This window comes from Sciurus vulgaris (assembly GCF_902686455.1).
Source record: "Sciurus vulgaris genome assembly, chromosome: 10".
NCBI classification, from domain to species: Eukaryota; Metazoa; Chordata; class Mammalia; order Rodentia; family Sciuridae; genus Sciurus; species Sciurus vulgaris.
Genome location: NC_136470.1, coordinates 468,852 through 491,061, shown reverse-complemented (window position 1 = coordinate 491,061; position 22,210 = coordinate 468,852). Strand labels below are relative to the sequence as shown.

The window sequence follows — 22,210 nt, the reverse complement described above, 5'->3', positions numbered from 1 at the left end:
TCAGTGCCCCGTGTGGACTGGGCCCTGGGCAGAGGACACAAGGGCTCTGAGCCCACCGCACAGACTCGGCCACATGGCCGTTTCCGCGCTGGCTACAAGCATAATTGGAAACAGCCGTGTGACTCAGCGGAGGCAGCTCCGCCCCCGCGCTCAGGCACGTCCTGTTCCCTCTCGGGGCTTCCAGCAAGGGGGTGGCTTCCTGTGAGCCCCAGCGCGGCCTGGCCGACATGTGTTGGCCGCACAGCTGGGCCTGTCTGGCTGGGCGTCCGCGGGGCTCCGTTCCCACAGTCCTGCAGCCCAGCTCTGGACACCTCCTCCCAGCCACAGCACTTACCCCGTGCTATGCGTGGTTCATGTGTCGACATGCGTGGGCACGTCAACACATGTGCACATACACAGATGTCGGCTCCACGTGGTCGCACATGCGTGCAGGCACACGTGTGTGCAGGTGGCTCATGAGCGCAAGTGTGTGTGCACATGCACGTGTGTGGTTGCACACCCACAGCAGCACATGAACACAAGCGGGGGGTGGGCGTATGTGCACTCACACACACTTGCACATGTGTGTGTACGCACACTGTCTAGACACGCCTGACACTTGCACTTTCACATGCTTCATCAACCACACAGGCTCAGGGACGTTCCACCAGCTCCCCATGCTCTCCAGGGCCCCGGGTCCCAGGCCCTGAAGCGACGGCTCAGGGCTCCCACCTCCTGCCCAGGGCCCGTGCAGGACATTGCAGATCGTGGACATGCAGTGCCCTCACCTGGGGAGAAGCAGCCCCCTCGGTGGCATACAGGTGTGACCAGGAGTGTGGCAGGCACACCTTCCCCAGCCCCGCCCCTCATCTTCCCAGACGCGTTGCCCACCTGAGGACCAACCACCCCATCAGGGAGTCGCCAAGGGCCTCTCTCTGGGAACGAGGGCCCAGAGGTGTGAGGAGGGGCCAGACAGCGAGTGTGAGGAGGAGGCCAGGCAGTGAGCGGGCCAGGGTCAGGGCACGCCCAGCAGGGTCGTGAAACAGCAGCCGGACCCTAAGCCCACAGAGTGACGGGTGAAGCCAGCGTGGGAGGGGAAGGGGTCGTGGGGCCCTCCAGAGCACGGGCTCTTCCGACAGCAGGGTGCGCCCCTCCCACTCCGCAGACCTGCCTGCAGCCTGGGGCCGGGCCCAGCCACCACCTCTCCAAGCTCCCTAAGATGACTTCAGCCCAAGGCTGTAGCGCTGGGCTTTCTGGCCAGGTGTGGGCCCACTCAGCTCCCTCCCCATGGCCCCCATCTCAGCAGTAGAGGACCCCCCCAGCAGACCCCCAACCAGAGGTGCTCATGTGGTTGGGCCGGGCCCACCTGATGACCTCCTCTCTCAGGGTCAACTGATCAGTAACTATAACCACATCTGCAAAGGGCAAGGGGCAGGAGGGGCCGTGCTGACTGCCCGCTGCAGTAGGGAACTGGGTGCAGACATGGAGGCCTGGTCGGCCGGCCACACGGGCAGAGGACCACTGTGAGCCCCGAAGCCCAAGGCTTCCTGGGAGAGTGCTCTCCTGATAGCAGGTGAAGCTGGGCCCCCAGGCATTGCTGAGCCTGGTGGTCTCCTCCGAGCATAGGAATCTTGGCTGAGGCCAGACCCAGAGGTCTTGCTGGGCAGAAAACGTGGGCGTTTGCCCGTTACCACGGCTACTCACCAACAGATTCTTTCCTGATACGTCTGCCGTGACACGTCCACCTGGACCAGCCAGCTCGGGGCATTCTCTCTGAGTGACGACGGCTGGATGGCCTGGCTCTGGAAGATGTGTCACTTGGCAGAGCCTGTGGCCAGTCAAGCTGCCAGCTGCCACTGTCCCTGCCCCCCTGCCACATACACAGAGGGACGGGTTGCAAAGCTTCCTCCCGCAGAAGACCCTAGCCCAGGCTAGGGGGTGCAGGTGGATGCTGAGCGGGAAGCCCTCCTTGGTCTCTGCTGTGAGGGCCTGGGGAGCTAGCAGATACCCGTCCCTGGGGGCAGGGTCGCCTGGTGCCCCCAGAGCTGCTCAGAGCCCTGCATGGCAGGGGGGCCCAGCCAGCCAGTGGCACAGCCAGACCCTGCCACCAGACTGAAATGGCCACAGCAGGAGGTCAGCAGACAGACAGGAGGAGGACCTCAGGATGTCCCTCCAGGATGGAAAGTAGGCACCAAAGGCCCACGGACTTAACGTGAGCAGCACTGTCAGGACTGACTGACAGGCTGACGTGGGGACTCAGGATCCTGGAGCAGACATGGGTCCCTGGCCACGGCTGTGAGCTCGTGATGTGCAATCCACCCCAGTGGGGAGACAGGCCTGGAGGGAGCACAGGACGGGCCTTGGCTCCCTACCCCAGCTCCCACGGATGCCACACATGGCCAGAGGTCAGAGGGCATAGGCACCGGGAAGGGACTCTGGGACCTCTAGAAGAAGGACAGAGAGCCCCCTGGCTGTGCAGGTGCCAGAGCTCATGGTCCAGGGGAAAGCCACCCTCGGCCATGCTGTGGCCTAGGCCACCCAGGTGGTGCAAGAGCCCAGGTGCAGCCAGGCCAGGCCTGGGGTGGGGGCGCTGGCAGCAGCCCTGTGTGCTGGACTGAGTGCTCAGAGAGGGAGGTGGCTGCACGGTGCTGGCCATGCCCCCAGCAGAGTCCACACTGGGCCTGTGCTCCTGGACCCCACCCCAGGGCCCTCCGAGGGGACAGGAGGACCAGGGCGCTGCAGCAGCCCTGGGATTCCCTGGCCCTGAGGAGAAGCTGAGCAGGCTCTGCGGCCCAGATAACCCACCGCAGAAAACCCCACGAGCACCAGAGCCTTAGAACTCCTGTGAAGTCATGTCCGACTCGGAAATCCCCTCCAGCCGCCCACAGTGAGGCCCGGCCTCCAAACACGGTCTGGAGAAGTTGCAGCGGCTCGTGTGTCGGGTTGAGTGGCTGTTCAGGGTTTGACTTGTCAGACAACTTAGAATTTTCTTCTTGCCAAGAAGCAGCTCCCTCAAAGGGAAATGGCCCTTCCCTGTGACTAGTGTTACTGAGAGTCTTCCAGAACCTCGGCCCATGGAGAAGGGAGGAGCTGGCAGGCAGTCTGGATGCAAACAGGGGAGGGGGCTGCACAGCTTCAGGAGAAGCAGACTCCAGGTCTCAGCAGGAGACTTTAAAAACCAGCACAAAATATCAAAAAGATCAACAAAATGAAAATCCAGGTCTGAAAATACTGAGAAATTTGATAAAATTGTAGCTATACTGACTTTAAAAAGAAGTCACAAATTGTTAATATCTAAATGAAATAAAAGAGAGAACATCACTATGGATCAGATAGGCACTAAAAGGACAATAAATATTTGCCAATAAATTTGTCAATAAATAGACGACATATATGGAGTAAGCAGATTCCTTGAAATATACAAATCATCCAAATCAACCCAAGAAGAAATAGTCCCATATTTATTAAGAAAATTGGGTTGATTATCTGGGAGGTCTTCACTGGAGAACTCTAGCAAACATTTAAGAAAGAAGTAACATGGATCCTGTATAAACTCATCAGGTGGAAGGGGAGAAGGGAGCAGTTCAAAACTTAAATTCATTGTATGAGTCCAGGACTGTCCTATAACCAAAACCAGACAAAGATATTAAAAGAAAAGAGAAGCACAGGCCAATGTCCCTCATGAACATAGACTCAAGAATCGGAAACAAAACATCAGCAAATTGAACCAGCAAAATTAAAAAGGGACCCATTCCATGAATAAGTGGGTTATCCCCAAAATGCAATGTAGGTTTAAGATTTTCACTATATTAACAGAATAAAGGAGATAAACCATCGATTGACACATGCAGAAGACAGTGGACCAAATGCAACATCTGTTTATAAAAGTCAGAAAACTGGGAATTGAAAGTAATAACTTTCTTAACATAAAAAAGAGCATCCTCATGAAAAACCACCAAAACACCCCCACAGCTATCATCATATCCAATGTGAAAGAGGACATTCTCTCCGAGTTCAAAACCACCACATCATTCTCGTTGACGTGTATTAGAGGTTTAACTAGCACATAATGTGAAAGAAGTAAAAGTCATAATATTGAAAAGAAGAGGTAATACTGTCTCTGCTCACAGATTAAATGATTGTACACTTAGAAAATTCTTCAGAATCTACTTTTTAAAAACTGCAATAATAGTAAGTGAATCTAGCAAGTCAAGGGGCCCAATACAAATATCAGTTACAAGGCAGGACATGTGAAATGGTGGAGGGATCTGCACGATCCCCTCCTTCTTAAAAGCAATGAAATTACAGGCAAAGTTAACAGAATTATGGGAAGGGTTATCTCCTTTTTCAGAGCTCTGAAAATTAATCAAAATACTACAACAATCTAAAGAACATTTATCCAAGAAAAAAGATGCTGCTCCCTGGCAGTCGCGAACACTGGCGTGCTAGACCACAAGCACACCTGGGACTCGTGAGCCTTGGAGTAGAGTCCATTGATCTGGAACTCCAGAGAGGCAGATCCACGGAGACTGAAGGCAGATGACCAGTTCCCGGGGTCGAAGTGGGGAACGGGCTTGAGGGGTCTTACTGGGGGTAATGAGAATCTTCTGGAACTGATTTACGGTGACAAATATACCACTCGGCAAATTCATCAGAAACTATTGATTTGCACTTGTGAACAGGGTGAATTTTATGTCATGTAAAATATACCTCAATAATCCTGCTTAAATATAAAGCTGACTATCGTCTTTCCAGGCTCCCAGTGTAAAAGAGACAGCACCTGGAATTCAGGACCCTAGGGAACGACGCAGACTCAGTCGAGTCCCTCAGAGCCATGTTGCAGGAGCGAGAAAGCCTGGTGGACATACACCTGTCCCTGGTTGCAAAGGTGATCTGTGCCTATAGAACCAATTACCAGATAGCAGTAAGTCCTTTAAACAGGAAGATTACATTACAGAGCTTCTATAACCCTTCAAACGCAACGTCCAGCATTTAACCAAAGACCACCAGGCACACCAAGAGCTAGCGCCACATGACAACATGGTGCTGATGGTGGTACTGGAGGGGATGAGCTATTGTTATGGGGCACAACTTAAGAACAGACCGATCACCTCCAAGAAGTCCAAATTTGAGAGTCTTCATTAAGCCGGCCGGCTGACTGTCTCACACAGTGCCCCAAAAAATGGCTATTGGGAGAACAGCCCTGACCACAGGGTTGTAGGGGTTCTTATACCAAAAATGACATCAATCATAAGTGTCTGTTGCTATGATTTGAAATTACAAACTAACATCATGAGATTATCAACAGAGGGAGAAGTGGGTTAGAATGACCCTTACCCAGGTACAAACTAAAGAATGGTTGCTAACATCCACACAATCACTGTTCACATGGTACGTTGTTTAGGAGCAATAGGGATCAAAAGAGAGCAATTCTTTACTACCTAGGAGTTGTCATTGTATATTATTAAACATGTCACACCAAGTAACTGATGATGGGCACAGAGGCGGGGTGTTCCCATGGGAGAAGCTTATTTCCTGCATAACATGGAGTCTCAGAGCAACATGGAGCCTGCTTAGCCATGTCCCTTAGAGTCTGGCCTGTGACATTCTCACGGAGCCAGGTCTGCCAGCCCACACGTTATCAGAGAAGGACTGGGCCTCCTTGACACGGGTTTTGTGTGTTTTTGCCATGTTACCTTTGGAGTTACCGTCCCTTTGAGAATCCGATTGAGTCGGTGGGCCCTGCTCCTGAGAAGAGGCACACACAGGTTCTGCCAGCTCTGGGGGCGTGGCACTGCCCTCAGGTAGGCACTCCACAAGGACCTGGGGTGTGCCTCCTGGCATTCCAACCACCCAGATGGGCAGGCAGCCCTGGAGAGCCTGCTGTGCGGCCCCTGAGCTGGTGCAGGACGGAGGACGCCCACGCGACGTCCTGGGTTCGGTGCAGCACAGCTGGTGACACGGAGTCTGGCTGAAGCACAAGTGTCTGGAGACTTCTGTGGTCCAGGTGCGATCTGGCTGTACTCAGGTGGTGCAGGGAACGTCCGGTACGCCCGCTCCTCCTCCTGCCTCCATCCTCCTCCACGAGCCCCAAGCTCCTCTCTGATCACCCTGTGACGCAGCGTCCATCAGCCTGGGAGGCCTCACGTGGGGGCTGCCATCAGCAGAAATGCCCACCATGTCCTTGGTCAGTGAAGAAGTGACCAGCGCCCTGTGGGCCGGGTTTCGACCTGTGTCTGCGAAGCGCTCCGGGCACTGAGGCTCTCACCCACCAGCACTCGCCCCCAACCTCCCTGCGTCCTCACCCCTCTGGGCCCGGAGCTCCTGGCCCCTGCCCTGGAATCCACAGGAGACTGACAGCTGTCCATGCCAAGTTCTTGGAGAGCTCTGTGGTTGTTCAAAATTAAAAGACAGACATGCAGGCGCTCAGCTGCCCAAGAGCCTGGCGTGATGGCCCAGGTAGACAGCTTGAGGAACAAGGCCCGCGCTCGCCCCAGCGCGCGCACGGCCACCTGGAGCCCGCCTGTGTGGCTGCCGCGTGGCGGCTTTCACCACACTCTCGCGTTTTCTGAGTTTCCCCTGGAGGTCGAGAGCGGCTGGCGCAGGGGAGAAGTCACTGCCGACTGCTTGGGTCAGCAAAAGAGGCCCAGAGACCTCGCGAAGCGTCCATGGCATCGCCAAGGCCGCACAGCCAGGAGAACGCCACCACCCACACCCCGGCAGCTGGTCCACAGGGTCCTCCTGGGAATGCGGGTCAGCGGGGAGGACATCCTCACTGGTCCTGCAGGGCCAGCGTGCCAGCCGTTCCCTCATGGCCGAGTGACTCTCCTTTCAGTGACCCGCCCGTCTCCCAGGCCCTGCTGCGCCACTTCCCCACAGATGGGATCCAAACCGCAGAAGAGGCAGGTCCTGACACCCAGCACCAGCACCCCGCTGGACACAGATCGACAATGACCACAGGGCACTCTGAGTGTCTGGGGCAACCTTGCTGGGCCCTAGGGGGCCCGTGCCCAGAGGTGTGGGACCCACGGTGTGTACCGAGCTGTCAGGGCCTGCAGGACTGGGGTCCTGAGCCACCTGGTGGGGGCAGGGTGCCCAAGCTCAGGGAAGGTGAGCAAGCACCCACTGCAGCCTTCCAGGCGACCTGGAGGTGACGAGGACCCCAGAGCCCGCCCAGGCACAGGCCGGAGGGAGGCCCTCCTCCCCAGAGGCAGTAGCAGCCGAAGGCAGGCCTCAGTACGCTCGCGGACCCTCATGCATGGGGTGCCCAGGCCACGTGTGGAGTGAGGTCTGCTGCGCACCTCCACCCCTCATGCCACCCCGGTCAGCAGGCAGGACACAGAGAGCAAGCCTCAGGTCCCACTCTGTGGGCTGACCCTGGACCCAGGTCCCAGACTGTGGTGCAGGGCCCTGGGACTCCTTGGCTCAGCCCCCTCAGGGTCACAGTGCCAGGCACGGCCTGCAGAGACAGGGACTCCAGGCAGGCCCCATGCTCAGGCAGCGCAGGGAGAGTGCAGTGTCCTCCACGGCAGAACGGGGCCAGGAGAGGACCAGGAGCTGCACTCTGGTGTGTGGAACCCGGGGCTCCCTGGGGAGAGCTGCTGGCTTGGCTGCCGCTGCCATTACCACTGGAGAGAAATGGAAACAGTGCAGGCTCCGGGCACAGCCAAGCGGGCAGGAGCTGTGGGGCCAGCCAGGCCCAGCCAGAGGCGGACCGTCCCTACGGTGGGTGCCGTGAGCTCCGCCTCCCCTCAGCCCTTGGGACGCGGCCCCTGTGAGGAGGGTGCCTACCCAGCCAGGGCCCAGGCGAGGCATTTCCTGGTCCCACCCCCAGAGCCAGCACCCCGCCGTCCGAGCAGTCCCCTTAGGCCTCGCCAGAGCCTGCCCACGGTGGGCAGGGGTGTGGGCAGGGATGCAAGCTGCACCGTCTGCCGCGCTCTGGAGTCCTGTCCTGCCGTGGCCTGACCCCTGGCCCTGGAGTCCTGTCCTGCCGTGGCTGACCCCTGGCCCTGGAGTCCTGTCCTGCCGTGGCTGACCCCTGGAACCTGACACCTCCTGGGGTTCAGGCCTGCGTCCCCGGGCACCTGCCTCACAGGCCCCCAGCCCATCCCCACCTTCCGCAGCGCCAACTGCAGGGTGAGCATCGCTTCCTGTGAGGTCCAGGTGGTCTATGGCGCACCAGACCCCTTCAGCACAGGGTGGAGTCAGCAGGACCCTGCGGTTGCTGTGGTCAGTACTGGTGTCCCTCCCAGGGAACTCAGACCATCCCCACTCCTCACTGGATGGCCTGGGAGGCCAGGGCCAACCGACATCAGATCAGTCCACGGTGACAGCGCTGCCGCATGCTGCCCAGGGCCACACCAGGGCCTGCACGTGTCTGTCTTCTCCGCGAGCGCCAGGCCAGAGAGTCAGGAGACCCCAGGTCTGGGGCACCTCCAGGGCTTCCTCCGTGGCCTGGAACAGTTCAAGTGTCCCAAGGCTTCCCATGTGGGAAGCTCGGCTCCAGGGAGTCAGGGCCTGGGGACGGTGGTGGACCTCTCACCAGGGTGACCTGGTGGAGGCCCTGGAGTTGTGGAGGCCCTTGGGGCCCTGGGCCTCTGTTTGCCCTCTTCTTTCCACCCACCGTGGACCTCACCAGAGGCTGAAGCAGCAGGACTACCGAACTTGGACCATCGGCCTCCAAAACTGGAGCTAAACAAGTCTCTGTTCACAGAGCAGCCGCCTCCAGCGTTTGACTGATACTTTCACTGTCCTGGGCAGGAAGCAAACTGTGTCAAAGCTTCCCCTGGGGCTTTCCCACCATGTCTGCTCCCCAGCAGGCCTGGAACCCAACCACCAAGTACGTGGATTGCAATTACATTCTTAGTGGCCAGGGAAATGACCACCGAGTGGTCTGTTGGCCCAAGCGAACTGCGTGACCAGCATTACCTCCAGGACTCCTCTTATTACCTAACCTGTCAATCTCCTCTCTAACAGGGGGGACACCTTACCTCCCCAGGATCAGAGCCCAGCCCAGTTTTCCTCAGAATCTCGTGATGCTTCCTTCCTCCTAGCATCCAGCCATCAGAGCAAACAGCTGCAGCGATTCTCGCTTGTCCATCTGGTCTGTCTCTGGATGGCCATCGCAATCTGATCCCAGGGTGCTCCCCAGCTCTGCAGGCATAGCCATCTCTCACAGTCCCCTTGGCCTATGACCTCCTTCCTCCCGATCAGGCCCAGCAGCCCCCACCCCGGGTCACCCCTGGCAGCCAGGAGAAGTGGGCAGCCTCTGACGGGCGCCTGTCCTGCAGGGGAAGGCCTGCAGCATGCAGCACAGAGGAAGTGCTGGCTTGGGGACAGGGTGGTGTCCACAGAGCCACATGCTCAGGCCTCTGCCGATGCACAGCCCATGCGTCGGGGTCCGGGCTGTCAACCAGCAGCCTTGGCAGAGCTTGCAGAGCACCTGGAGCCCCAGACCCCCCTGCCGTCTCCAGGGGGAGGTGGGATTTCCTGTCAGCTGCCAAAGCAGGCCTGGCCTTTTGCTCAGGGGCAGGGCCACTGCTCCAGCTCTGCCTGGTTCTCCTGCAGCCAGGCCTGTGCGAGCACACACCCACGCTCAGGTGCACACGACCACACGCGCACACTCACGCTCGGGTGCAGACACTCCACACACCCTTGACGCGTACGCTCACACGACACTCCTCTGCATGCTGCGCCCTCTCCGCAGCCCCTCCTGCAGGGTCAGGGGCGGCAGCAGCTCGCCCTGCCCAAGGGGGTGGCATGGGTGGTCCTGGTGGACTGGGCACAGACAAGGGGCTGCAGAGAAATCCAGTCAGGGCTCCAGGTTCTGGGAACTGAGAGCAGGTGGGCTGCAGGCTCCTGTGCTGGGGCAGGGACACTCTGCCCACTCCTGGACACAGGCATGGGCGTGTCAGATGGCTCCCAGGGCACGTCCCTCCACACGCTGAAATGCTGCTCCCCAGCACTGCTGAGTGTGCTGAGGACCCCGCCCTTGGCCACCTCACCCTCTGGCCAGATGAGACACCAAAGAGAGGACTGGGCCTCAGCTGACAGGCAGAAGCTGGAGGACACCTGACCAGGAGCTGGGGCCTTGCCCCCAGAGGGACCGGCTCCTCAAGAGGTTTGCAAAACTGCTCGCTGGAACCTGGGGTCTCACTGCCCAGCTGCCTGGTCCCCTCAAGGATTGCCCTGAATTCAGCCCACCCAGAGCCCAGGGTCCTTCTGCCACTCCTGCCCCATACCCGTAAGGAGTAGCCTGGCCCTGGGGGACCAGGCCCCTGGGTGGGGAGCTTGGGATCCAGGTCACAGCCTGCTGACCTGTTTTACCAGGGACCCTTCCTCATCCTCTGGGCTCAGGTGGGGACACAGCACACCTGCTGCCTTCTTGCAGGAAAGGGGTGACATCGCCGACAATTCCAGGCCTTGCCCACCTGGAACACCAAAGTGATCTGTTCTGGGTGTCCTGACCTCATGTCCCATTCTTCCTCCTCCCCATCTCCTCCTCCTCCCCATCTCTCCTCCTGCCCATCTCTCCTCCTGCCCATCTCCTCCTCCTCCCTATCTCCTCCTCCCGACCCATCTCTCCTCCTGCCATCTCCTCTTCCTGCCCCATCTCTCCTCCTGACCCATCTCTCCTCCTGCCCATCTCTCCTCCTGCCCATCTCCTCCTCCTGCCCATCTCCTCCTCCTGCCCCATCTCTCCTCCTGCCCATCTCCTCCTCCTCCCTATCTCCTCCTCCTGCCCATCTCCTCCTCCTGCCCCATCTCTCCTCCTGCCCATCTCTCCTCCTGCCCCATCTCTCCTCCTGCCCATGTCTCCTCCTGCCCCATCTCTCCTCCTGCCCCATCTCTCCTCCTGCCCATCTCCTCCTCCTGCCCATCTCCTCCTCCTGCCCCATCTCTCCTCCTGCCCATGTCTCCTCCTGCCCATGTCTCCTCCTGCCCCATCTCTCCTCCTGCCCCATCTCTCCTCCTGCCCATCTCCTCCTCCTGCCCATTTCCTCCTCCTGACCCATCTCTCCTCCTGCCCATCTCCTCTTCCTGCCCCATCTCTCCTCCTGACCTATCTCTCCTCCTGCCCATTTCTCCTCCTGCCCTATCTCTCCTCCTGCCCATCTCTCCTCCTGCCCATCTCCTCCTCCTGCCCATCTCCTCCTCCTGCCCCATCTCTCCTCCTGCCCATCTCTCCTCCTGCCCCATCTCTCCTCCTGCCCATGTCTCCTCCTGCCCCATCTCTCCTCCTGACCCATCTCTCCTCCTGCCCATCTCTCCTCCTGCCCATCTCCTCCTCCTGCCCATCTCTCCTCCTGCCCCATCTCTCCTCCTGCCCATCTCTCCTCCTGCCCATCTCCTCCTCCTCCCTGTCTCCTCCTCCTGCCTGTCTCCTCCTGTGCCATCTCCTCCTCTCCCTCCCTCCTGGCTCCAGTCCTTCTCTTACTCCCCGCTCCAGCCCCTGCCTTCCTCCCGCTCACTGGGGACTCCCTGGTCCCCTGCAGGGGACCCCGCCCGTCCATCCACAGGGCCGCAGCGCCTCCCGGTGGCCGCCTGTCCAGAGAGCACTGGTGGGCGGGTGAGGGATAAAGTGGGCGGCCCCACGGCCCATCCCGCGGCCCCTCCCTCGGTCCCCTCCCTCCCTCCTGCCCACTCGGCTCCCGCGTCTGGGGCGGTCAGGACTTGGAGCCTCCTCGGCCTTGTCCAGCCAGGTAAGTGCCGCCGTCAATGGGCTGGACCGGCCGTCGGGTGTCCCGCACAGGTCCGGCGGACTGTCCGCGAGGCACCGGCCCGCCTCTGGTCTCCCCGCCAGGCCCGGGCAGTGAGACCCTGCAGGCGTGTCCCGCAGCCCGCTGGGCCTCTGCCCCGCAGCGCGGGTTCTCAGAGCAGATGCCAGACGCCCTCCCGGCAGGGTGTGCAGGTCGCCCATCCCTGCCTGGAGAAGGTGGGAGGCCAGGAGCCCACACTGCCCCGTGGAGAGACCCCCTGACTTGGACCTGGACACAGGCCCCAGGTGCTGGCCGCTTCGGCGGCGCGGGAGGAGGCTTCCCCTGCCGGAAGGGCCCTGGGGAGCCCTGGGCAGCGCAGGGAGGTGCGTCCTGCAGCGCAGAGGGGAGCAGGGCAGATACGCCCTGTCAGGGAGCCCGCGCCGCTTCTCCCTGCCCCACGGCGCGCTCAGGACTGAGGCAGAGGCACGGGCATGGCGGGGCTCGCACCCGGGACTGGGGCGCAAAGCAGCCCTACCCCAGCCTGAAGGCTAGGCGGACGGCCTCAGAGACAGGGGCCAGCCTGGCTGGGGCTCACGTGGGGACACCAGGCAGTGTTCTTGGAAGGACCAGGCCCCAAACAGAAGGCTGGAGACCCTTGGATTTCCCTGTGTTCGGTTCTGGCTTGGAGGAGCCTCACATTCAGCCTGAAAACAGAGCTTGGGGTCATGCCTGCCTTCTTTCACAAGGCCGGAGGCCGACAGGCCTGGGGCGCCGGGAGAGAAGACGCGGCTGCCTGTGGGGGGACAGGGTGTGGTCCTGGGCCAGGGCCCCTGGGTGAGAGTGACACCAAGTTTTCCAGGCCAGACTGGAGGGGCCGAGCTCCGGGCAGCGTGTCCCTCTGCAGGGTGTGCGGGCCTTGGAAAGCGAGCCACCACCGGCCTGAGGCTGCCACCATCTGCTGCTGCCAGGGGGTGGGGAGCTGCCGCGGGCCTGGGGGAGGTGAGGAGGTGGTGAGGAAGGCAGCGCCCAGCATCCAGGCTCAGGTCACCCGGAGCAGCACGGGCAGCCACTGGCGGCTCTGTGTGGAGACCCACCTGGAGGCCCTCAGGGGCCATGCGGGGGCCACGGCAGCAGAGCCTACGGGGCAACTCCCAGAGCCCCCAGGGAGAGGACTGGCCGGCACCCAGAAGGAGCTGAGGTTTTAGAGGCCCCACCTCCTGGAGGGGCCTCCATTTTCTCATCTCAGAGCAAGGTCAGGCTTGAGAGCACCCGCGTTTCTTGCCCAGTAGGGCTGCCGGGCAGGCCTCCAGACGCACAGGCTGGGTGCTCAGACACGGCCACGAAGCGGGGAAGCAGCGCTTGTGATTGTTTTAGGAAGACACAAATATTTAGACTTCCTTTTACACGGCCTCCACGTCCGCGAGCGGGCCCTCTGGGGCCTCTTTTGCACGTTCACGCAATGCCGGGGACCCTGGCGTAGGCATGCCTGGACCCACAGGGGCCCCGGGGTGCTGCTCCTCAGCAGACCGGGAGCCCTGCCCCATCCCAGGACACCTGGGATCGGGCCGTGTTACAAACAGCATTCTGCGCGGGTGGCCTGGGGACCAACACCCAGCCAAGCCAGGGCTCGGCCTCGCAGAGGCTGCAGGGAGCTGGGCAGGGGAGTCCGGCAGGGTCTGCCCAGTGTCGGGGCTCCCCAGCTGGTCGCCAGAGGCCTGTGAGAGGTGGAGCAGGGCCTGGCGACGACGTGTGGAGGCGAGGGCTCCTGCCTGTGGGCTGCGCCTCGGGGAGGAGAGCGCGGCGGGTCTGCAGTGCCGTCGGGGTTTTGTGCTGTGCAGCGTTATCTGACCGCCGGCATCTGTCTTCTTGTCACTCGCCTGGTCGATTCCCCTGTTCCCAGAGTACTCCTGTACTTTTTGCTGATTTATAGGACACACACACACCCCACCTTCTTTGTTTATGTCCATTGCTTTAGTCTGTGCAGATGACACAATACCTTCATTTTACTTATTTACTTTTATGCTAGGCAAGTGCTCCACCACTGAGCCCCAGCCCCGGCCGCGATCTTCATTGTGGTAAAGTTTACGTGGTATAGAACTCAGTGTGTACGCTTTGGTGGCGTCACCAGCATCCCTAGTGCCGGGCACCCACCCCTGGAGCCCACTAAACAAGGAGTCCCGGGCAGCCCCATCCTCCCCTCAGGCTCCATAAGTTGACCAGTCCAGGCGAGTCTGGGGCAGCGTCGTGTCAGACCAGTCCTTTTGTGCCTGGGTCTCTCGCTTAGCGTGAAGTCCTCAGGTTCATCCGTGCTTCCTTCCTTTTTAAAACAAGCCTCCCCGGGCATCACTGGCTCGTTTCTCCCTCACCTGTGGCTGGACAGCCAGGCTGCCCCGGGCTCTCGCTGCTGAGCCCGAGTGTGCAGGACCCTGCCTGCCGTGCTCCTGGACACGCCCAGGGTGGGCGGGCTGGACGCTTGCCAGTGCCGCTGGTGGGGCTCTGGCTGGCTGCCCGGACAGCTGTCCTCTGATCTCTTTCCCTGGGGAAGCCTCACGGGGTGGCCCCCGGCTTTGGCCTGCGTTTCCTGGTGGCATAAGTTTCCTCCTCGCCTGCCTGTTGGCCATGGTGCTCGGGTGCGTCCTCCTCCCAGAGCTGCTGTTTCGGTTCTTGGCCCGCTTTTGAGTCAGACTGCTGGCGGCCTTGTTGGGTCTCAGGAGTCCTTTCGTGGCCAGATCCTGACCTTTAACCTTTATGAAATACACAGATGCGGGTGCCGCCTCGCGTTCTCGGGCTCCCTGACGCCCTGTCCATGGCGTCTCGTGAAGTAGGGGCTGGTAGTGCTTTTGCACTACCAGAGCATCTGGCCTTCGTTCATGCCTTCTATGATTTCTTTCAGAAATGTTTTCTAGTTTTTGTTGCACAAGTTTTGATTTGCTCCCAGTTTTGTTGCTCCCAGTTTTGATTTCTAAGTAGTTCACTCTTTTTGATGCAGGAGTAAATGTTTTCCTGATTTCATTTCTGTTCATTGTCAGTGTGCAGAACTGCAACTGAAGTCTGTGCTGACTTTGTATCTTGCTGCTTGGTGGGATTTTTATTAGCTAGAGTGGTATTTTTGTGGAATTTTTAGGGTTTTCTACATATACAATCCTGGCATCAGCAAACAGCTTCTTAGACTTCTTCCTCTCTGATTTGAATGTCCTCTTTTGCTTTTTTGCTCCATCGCTCTGGCGACGACTTTCAGAATCATGTTGGAGAGGAGTGCTAAGGCAGGCACCCTGCCTCATGGCCGCCCTGCCTCGCTGCCGCCCGGCCTCGCTGCTGCCCGGCCTCGCTGCCGCCCGGCCTCGCTGCCTCACTGCTAACCTTAGACAGGAAGATCTCATTTTCACCCTTGGGTGCGGCTCACCATGGGTTTTCATATAGGACTTTTATTACATTGGTCAGTTTCCTTCTGCACTTAGTTGGTTGAGTTTTTCTTTTGATCAAGGAAGGGAACTGAGATTCGTCTGACCCTGTCTGTGTCAGCTGAGGTGGGCGTGTGTGCTCTGGGCCCTTCGCTCTGTTGATGGTCTTGACGCTGCTCCATCCCAAGGTGCCCAGCGGTCCTTGCATTCCAGGGTGACCCTCAGCTGGTCGTGGTGCAGAACCCCTCCCTCGTGTTGTGGAATCCGCCTTTGCACTCTGCGGAGGGTGCAGGGTCCCTGGACGTGCCTTGGCTTTGGTGTCAAGGTGACGCTGGCCAGAGCGAGTCAGGGTCCTGTGAAGTGCCAGGGACAGACGGCGGTTCTTCTGCAGACGCTCGGTGGATTCGCAGGGAGGCTGGGGCCTGGGGTCTGCCTTGTTGGGAGGTCACTGCTGAGTCACTCGCATTCCCGGTTTTAGTCTTGGTAGCGTTGAGGTTTCTGGGAGTCCCTCCATTTCCTCTAGGTGTTCCAGTTTGTGGGGTGAAACCGCTCTTGGTGCCCCGAGTCCATCCCGTCCGTGTAAGTGGTGCTGTGGCACTGCTGACCTCCGGGGCTCAGAGTGGACTCTTCTCCTGTTCAGCCTATCCAGCTGAAAGTGTGTCGCATTTGTTGATTTTTTCAAAGAGCCAGCTTTGGTCTGAGTGAACTCCTCTGTCCTCTCTACACTTTGTGTATCTCTGCTCTGACCTTTACTGTCTTCCGCTCCCTGTGATTTCCGTTCACGCTTCCCGTCCCTTGCTGTAAAGCCAGGTGCCGATCTGAGATCCCTCCTGGTCTCGGTGTGCACACCTACGACTTTAGCACAGCTCTCCCCATGCACCTGACTCCTGGTGAGGCTGGCTTTCATCTTCACGTAGCTCTGGACATTTCCCTTGTGATGTCTTCCTGAGACACCGGCTGTTCAGAGTGTCATGTGATTTCCACACGTGTGCCTTCTCTGGTCTCCTTCTGCTGCTGGTTTCTGAGTGCATGCAGGGGTCTGGAAGGCCCTCTCTAGGATGTCCACCTTTCCCATCTCCTGATGTGGCCCCCGTTGTCCACCTCCCCCTCACCACTGCAAGTCCCCTCCCTCTGCCCAAGTGACTCCAGGGTGTTTCAAAGTCTGGACCATCTTCCCCTCCATGTTTGTTTCTCCTTCCGGAAGCCGTGCACTGAAGACTCGCGCATTAAAGCAGCCACACCTGTGGAGGAAATCGGAAGCCTTCACACACGAGTTCCATCAGTAGCGGGAGCCGAGAGCGGACCCCAGAGAGCCCTGAGCAGCCGCCTGCCGCCACCAGCCTAGTTACCATCACACCCCCGGAGGAGCCGCAGCTGCCGCAGCCGGCCCCAGTCACCATCACCCAACCCTGAGCAGCGAGGCCGAGACCACTGCCGACACCAAGCCCTGCACCACGGGCAGCGGCGCAGGGAGCGGCAGCCCGGGCAGCCTTACATCGGCGGCGCCTGCCGGCGGGACAAGAAAATCATCACAAGGAAGGTTTTGGGAACAGTAAAACGGTTCAGTGTAAGAAACGGATATGGTTCCATCCACAGGAATGACACCAAGGAAGATGTATTTGTACGCCAGACTCCATGAAGAATAGCCCAGGAAGTTCCCTCGCAGCGTAGGAGGTGGAGAGACGGTGGAGTTCCAGTGCAAGGCAGTGAATACGCAGCAGACCGTGGCCATTACAGACGCTGCCCACGTGTAGGGGTCCTCCACGCGATTACCAGCAGGATCATCAGAACGGTGAGAGTGGGAAGAAGATGGAGGGATCGGAGAGCGCCCCCGAAGGCCAGGCCCAACAACGCCGGCCCTCCTCCACGTGGAGACCCTGTGGGCGGCGAACACAGTATTCCAACCCTCCTGTGCAGGGGGAGTGATGGAGGGGGCAGGAGAGCAAGGTGTGCCAGTGAGGCAGAATATGTATCGGGGTTACAGGCCGCGATTCCGCGGGGCTCCTCGCCAAAGGCAGGCTAGAGAGCATGGAAGAAGAGGATAAGGAAATCAAGGAGATGAGACCAAGGTCAGCAGCCACCGCAACGTCCGTACCGCCACAACCTCAATGACCCACGCAGACGCCCAGGAAACCCTAGACCACAAGATGGCAAAGAGACCAAAGCAGCGATCCACCAGCTCGGAGGCCGAGCAGGGCGGGGCTGAGCAAATGCCGGCTTACCATCTCTACCATCGTCCGTTTCGACATCCAACAAGAAGTGAATGTGAAATTCCAGCAATAAGACATGAACAAAAGATTGGAGCTGAAGACCTTAAGTGCTTGCTTTTTGCCCGTTGACCAGATAACTAGAACTGTCTGCATTATCTATGCAGCATGGGGTTTTTATCATTTTTACCTAAAGATGTCTCTTTTTGGTAATGGCAAACGTGTTTTTTAAAAAAGCCTGGTTTTTCTCAATACATCTTTAAAGGTTTTTAAATTGTTTCATATCTGGTCAAGTTGAGATTTTTAAGAACTTCAATTTTAATTTGTAATAAAAGTTTACAACTTGATTTTTTCAAAAAAAAGTCAACAAACTGCAAGCACCTGTTAATAAAGGTCTTAAATAATTTAAAAAAAAAAGAAAAAAGAAAGAAAACTTCACACACTCCCCAGGGAGGGTGGGCCCAGGGCAGACCTGAGACGACCTTACATCTGCACTCCAGGCTGATTCTTGGCACAGAGCAGCCTTCAACAATCAAAGACCAAAAGGCAAAAAGCAGGGAGTACTGGGAAAGGGAAGAGCCTGGTGTCCAGGGTACTATGTTCCTGGATTCAAAGGCCCAACTGTCAACAAAGGATGGCCAGCACCCCTAGGAAGCCAACAAACCCCGGAAACTGTAACGAAGGCTCGATGGTGGATCTACTAGACAAAGACTTTAAAACAACTGTCTTAAAGAGTTCAAGGAATACGTGAAAAAATTGGGAAAACTATATATGAACAGAATCGAGATATCAGTGAAGAGCCTGAAAACCTATAAAGAAACCATAAGGCAGTTCTGGAGTTGAAAAGTCCAGCTGAAATTAAAGGTCACTGGAGGGGTCAAAGGCAGACTTCAGCAGAAAGGAGGAGGAATTGATGAACTTGAAAACAGAACAAGGGAAATTGCCTAGTCTGAGGAACAGAAAGAAGGTTGGAGAAAAGGGAGCAGAGCCACAGGGACCTGTGTAACCATCAGGAGGATCAGTGTGCACACTGCAAAAGTCCTGTAGGAAGAGGGAGAAGAGGGGCCACAAATGTGAAGAAGTAATGGCTGAGAGAAAATGCCACGGGTTTGAGGACCGACATGATCACAGACCCGAGAAGCTCAGTGGCGCCAGGCAGGACGCACCCAGAGACCCACCTGGGACGCACTGCAGTTGAACTCAAAAGACGGAGTATTTTGATGGCAGCAGGACAGGATGGCTCATGACATGCAAAGGACCCTCCCTAGTGTCACCAGATGTCTTAGGACGGGTCGGAGGCCAGTCAGCCATGAGCCGACACATCCAAAGTGCTGAAGTACATCCCTGTCACCAAGAAGCCCACATGAAGCACAGCGCCCTCCAGAGGTGAGGGGTGTGAGGTGTCTTCAGATCCTCCACTCCAGGCCCACAGCAGGAAGCAAACGTAGCAGGGATGCTACGCAGGGAGGGCACATGTGGACATGGGGACCTGCGAGGCCAGGACACGGCCGTGGTGAAGGCTAGGGACTGATGGCAGCCAGTGTTCTGCGCGCCTTAGGAGGCTGATGGTTCTAAATGAAAACGACGTCACTCCAACAGCGTATTGTAACCTTGGTCTGTAATTCCACATTTTACTTGCTAAGTACTTTAAGAAACAAATGCACTAAAAATATGAGTAGCTTTGGCAGGATACACAGTCAGCCTCCACACCGTGGGTTCCACACCCACATATTTAATCAACAGCAGATTGAAAATATCTCAAAATAATCACGTCTCTTCTGAATATTGCAGGCTTCCCCGAGGTCGTTGCGCCCACAGCGCAGCCTAGCGGCTGTTGGCAGTCAGTCAGGCGAGTGCGGGTGCTCAAAGTAGAGCTGGCTCACACAGGGAGGGTGCACCGTCCGCCTGATGGCCGCACACCCCTAGGAGGGCCAGAGCGTGGGCTTGGCATCCACAGCAGGTCCCAGGCCACCCCCAACCCTGAGGGGCAACTCTGCAAGATGTAACTTTGTGACGTCACAGTTGAAAGGGATGGGGACAAAGCCGTTAAAGAAGCAGAGCTTTTGTATGTCACTGAGGTCCAGCTGGTATAAGTTTAGCATTTTAACTTTAGGACGTTAGATGTAATCCCCGTGGTAACCACGAGGAAAATAAACAATCAATAAATGTGAAGGCAATGAGGAAAGGATCTAAATGTTTCATGCAAAGTCAGTTAGACACATAGGAAGACAGCAATGCAGAAAATCAGGACAAAGAGCTGTACGGTGCGTGGAAAATAAATGTGAGTGAAAAAGCCCTTCTTCATCAGGAATCACTTCAGATTTCTGAAGCGGATTAAACTCTCCAATTAAAAGACAGATTGGCAAAGTGGATCTTAAAAACCGTGATCCAGCCTTACCCTGTATCCCGAGACTGGCTTTAGATCCCGACACAGGTGGATGGGAAGCATGGGGAGGGGTACTTCGTGCAAATGGCAGCAAAGCAAGTCAAAGCCGACCCCAGTCGGGAAAGAACGGGAGGGCCTGAGGGTTCCCGCAGCAGGAAGACCCACCTCGCACAGAGGATGGCACCCACCAGCTCTACCCAAGTGGGGCTGGGGACGCGCACGTGGGGAGCCCGGCTGGAGCCCCCCTGCCTGGGCTCCGACCTTGGCCACCAGCCAGCCCCTGGGCAGCCCCTGCAGTGGGCCTGGCTCCTCCTCCTGTGCGGGGAGAGCCCCTCTCCACGGGCCCACGCCTGACCAGTGTGAGGGGAGGGGTCTCGGGAGTCAGGGGATCTGAGGCTCCCTCCCATGGTCTCGTCCCCTCTGCTGAGCCCGGGAGGCACCTTGGGGCTGCGTTCCGTGTGCCTAGCAGGGTGGGGTCTGTGGGCTGTCCTACCAGCAAGGAAACCTAAAGCTGTGCCTGGATACTTTAACTAAAATCGCACTCGATTGTAGGTTTGGTTAGAAATAACTGATTTGGGGGCAGGGAGTGAACCCAGGGATGCTTCACCACTGAGCTACACACCCCCAGCCTTCTAAGTTTTGTTTGGACACAGGGTCTTCCTAAGTGGCCCAGGCTGGCCTCAGACTTGTGGTCCACCTGCCTGGGCCTTCCTGGTTGCTGGGATCAGAGGCGTGCTCCAGCACAGCCAACCGGGTAGAAATAGCTGATTTTCTTAATACCTGTTTAAGATATTTGGATAATTTTTTATCCAAAAGCCAGATTCTGTTTCCCAAGGCACTTCTCGGGGGCGGGAGCCTCGTCCCCAGCCTGGACGCTCTGGGTGTGCTCCTTGGCGTGAAGCTGGTCCTCCTCATCAGCCTAAGCAGCATGTCCTGCAGCATTTTCTACTGCTTGCTACTGGCGGGAGCAGATCAGCAGCTTCGGGACCCGTGGTTTCTTCGGGTGGGGAACTCAGGGAGCTGGGCTGGGTGGTCTGGCTGGGGGTCTCACAGGCGGTGCAGTTGTGCCGTGGGGGCCGAGGCCTGTGCTCCAGGTCTCTCTCCGTGGCTGCTGGCTGAGATCCAGCTCCCAGGCGCCACGTGACGGGCAGCCTGGAGAGACAGCCAGACCAGGAGCTTCCATGGCCACCCTGGAGGCCCAGGCCATGGTCTGCTCTGCTGGCCTCTCAGGCAGCGTGACAACACCCAGCCTCAGTGCCGCCGGGTTCTTCTTAGGGGTGTCCTATGCCTGGCTGTCCTTGCTGTCCCCAATCTGTCACACTCGAGAGGTGGCTCCCAGGCTCCCTGCAGGAGGTTCTGCCCACCTGGCAGTGCCCTCGCGGCCCTGGGCAGGACCTGTGGCCCCCCTGGGCATCCGTTCCTCGCTGTCATGCCGGTCTCTGCTCTGGGCCCTGGGCTTCCTGCCCCTTTCCCGAGCTCCGGCCAATGGCTCACTTTCTCGCCATATTTGGTAGCAAGGCTGTTCTCTCAGGCTCTACTCTTCCCACTGGGGCCGACTAAAGCCAAGCTGGAAGGGGCTCTCCGGCCTCGGCAGCTTCCCTGACCCTCGCGTCCCTGCCCACACCTCTCGACCGTGTTTGTGCCTCTTCTCCAGCCGTCTCCTGTGGTGTGGGAGGGGGCAAGGGCTGCGGGCAGCTGGACAGCCTGGCCACGGCCCCTCACCGTGTCCCCCTACCCCTCCCCTCCAGCGCGGCTGGGGGGTGGCTCTGCTGGAGTCTGGGTTGGCCCACCCACACGGAGGGAGGGGCAACACGAGCCCCTGGGCCCGGGCAGCCCGACACTCCCACCTTCAGAGCCTCTGCCACCCTTGGTGGACGTCAGATGGAGCACAGGCCTCTCCACAGTGCCTTGTCGAGCCAGCATTTCAAAGGGAGCCCTAGTGCTGTCCACCTGGTGCTCTGTGGATCCCAGGCCAGCAGGACAGTGAGGCTGGCTCTGGCCATCCGGAGTTCAAGCCAAGCTGCAGGACACCCGGGAGGATGCTCTGGGAGGGGACAGCATTCTTTGGTTCAGGACCCCAGCTGTTAGGTACCTACAGACCGCCAGACTAGCACGGCCACGTTAAACGGTCATCAGGTCAGAGCAGAAGGACTCCAGGGCACACGTGGGGCTGGCAGCACCTCCCCAGCAAAGCAAGCATGCTCCACCTGCCTCCTGCTCCCAGGACAGCCCCTAGAGCGTGTGGGCCAGGAAGGCTGGCCTCTGGCGTTTTGATCCTGCTCACACGGACCTGTCTACCTCTGTGCCCGGCTCCAGAGGGCAAGGAGGGGTCTCCCACATCCACGCCCCACCCAGACCTGAGCCTGGATGTGCCCACTGAAGGTCTGCAGCCCCACAGGCAGTGGGGAGGCACAGCTGCCTAGCCCAGGCCTGGGCACCCTGGAGGTGCTGGCCAGTGGTGTGTGCCCGGCACACTGGGGCCAAGGCGCCCCCTGCACAGCCCTTCTCCTGTTGCAGGACCTCAGGGCCCACGGCCAC

The 22,210-nt window shown here is 58.6% G+C and overlaps 1 pseudogene across 1 annotated transcript; it reads left to right on the top strand.

Annotated features, from left to right (window-relative positions):
• Positions 1 to 11,697: 11,697 nt before the first annotated feature.
• LOC306637982 (Y-box-binding protein 1-like) lies at positions 11,698 to 17,418 on the top strand (annotated as a pseudogene). Its single transcript has 3 exons — positions 11,698 to 11,882; positions 11,977 to 12,061; positions 16,420 to 17,418. The product of its transcript is annotated as a Y-box-binding protein 1-like (transcript).
• Positions 17,419 to 22,210: the final 4,792 nt, after the last annotated feature.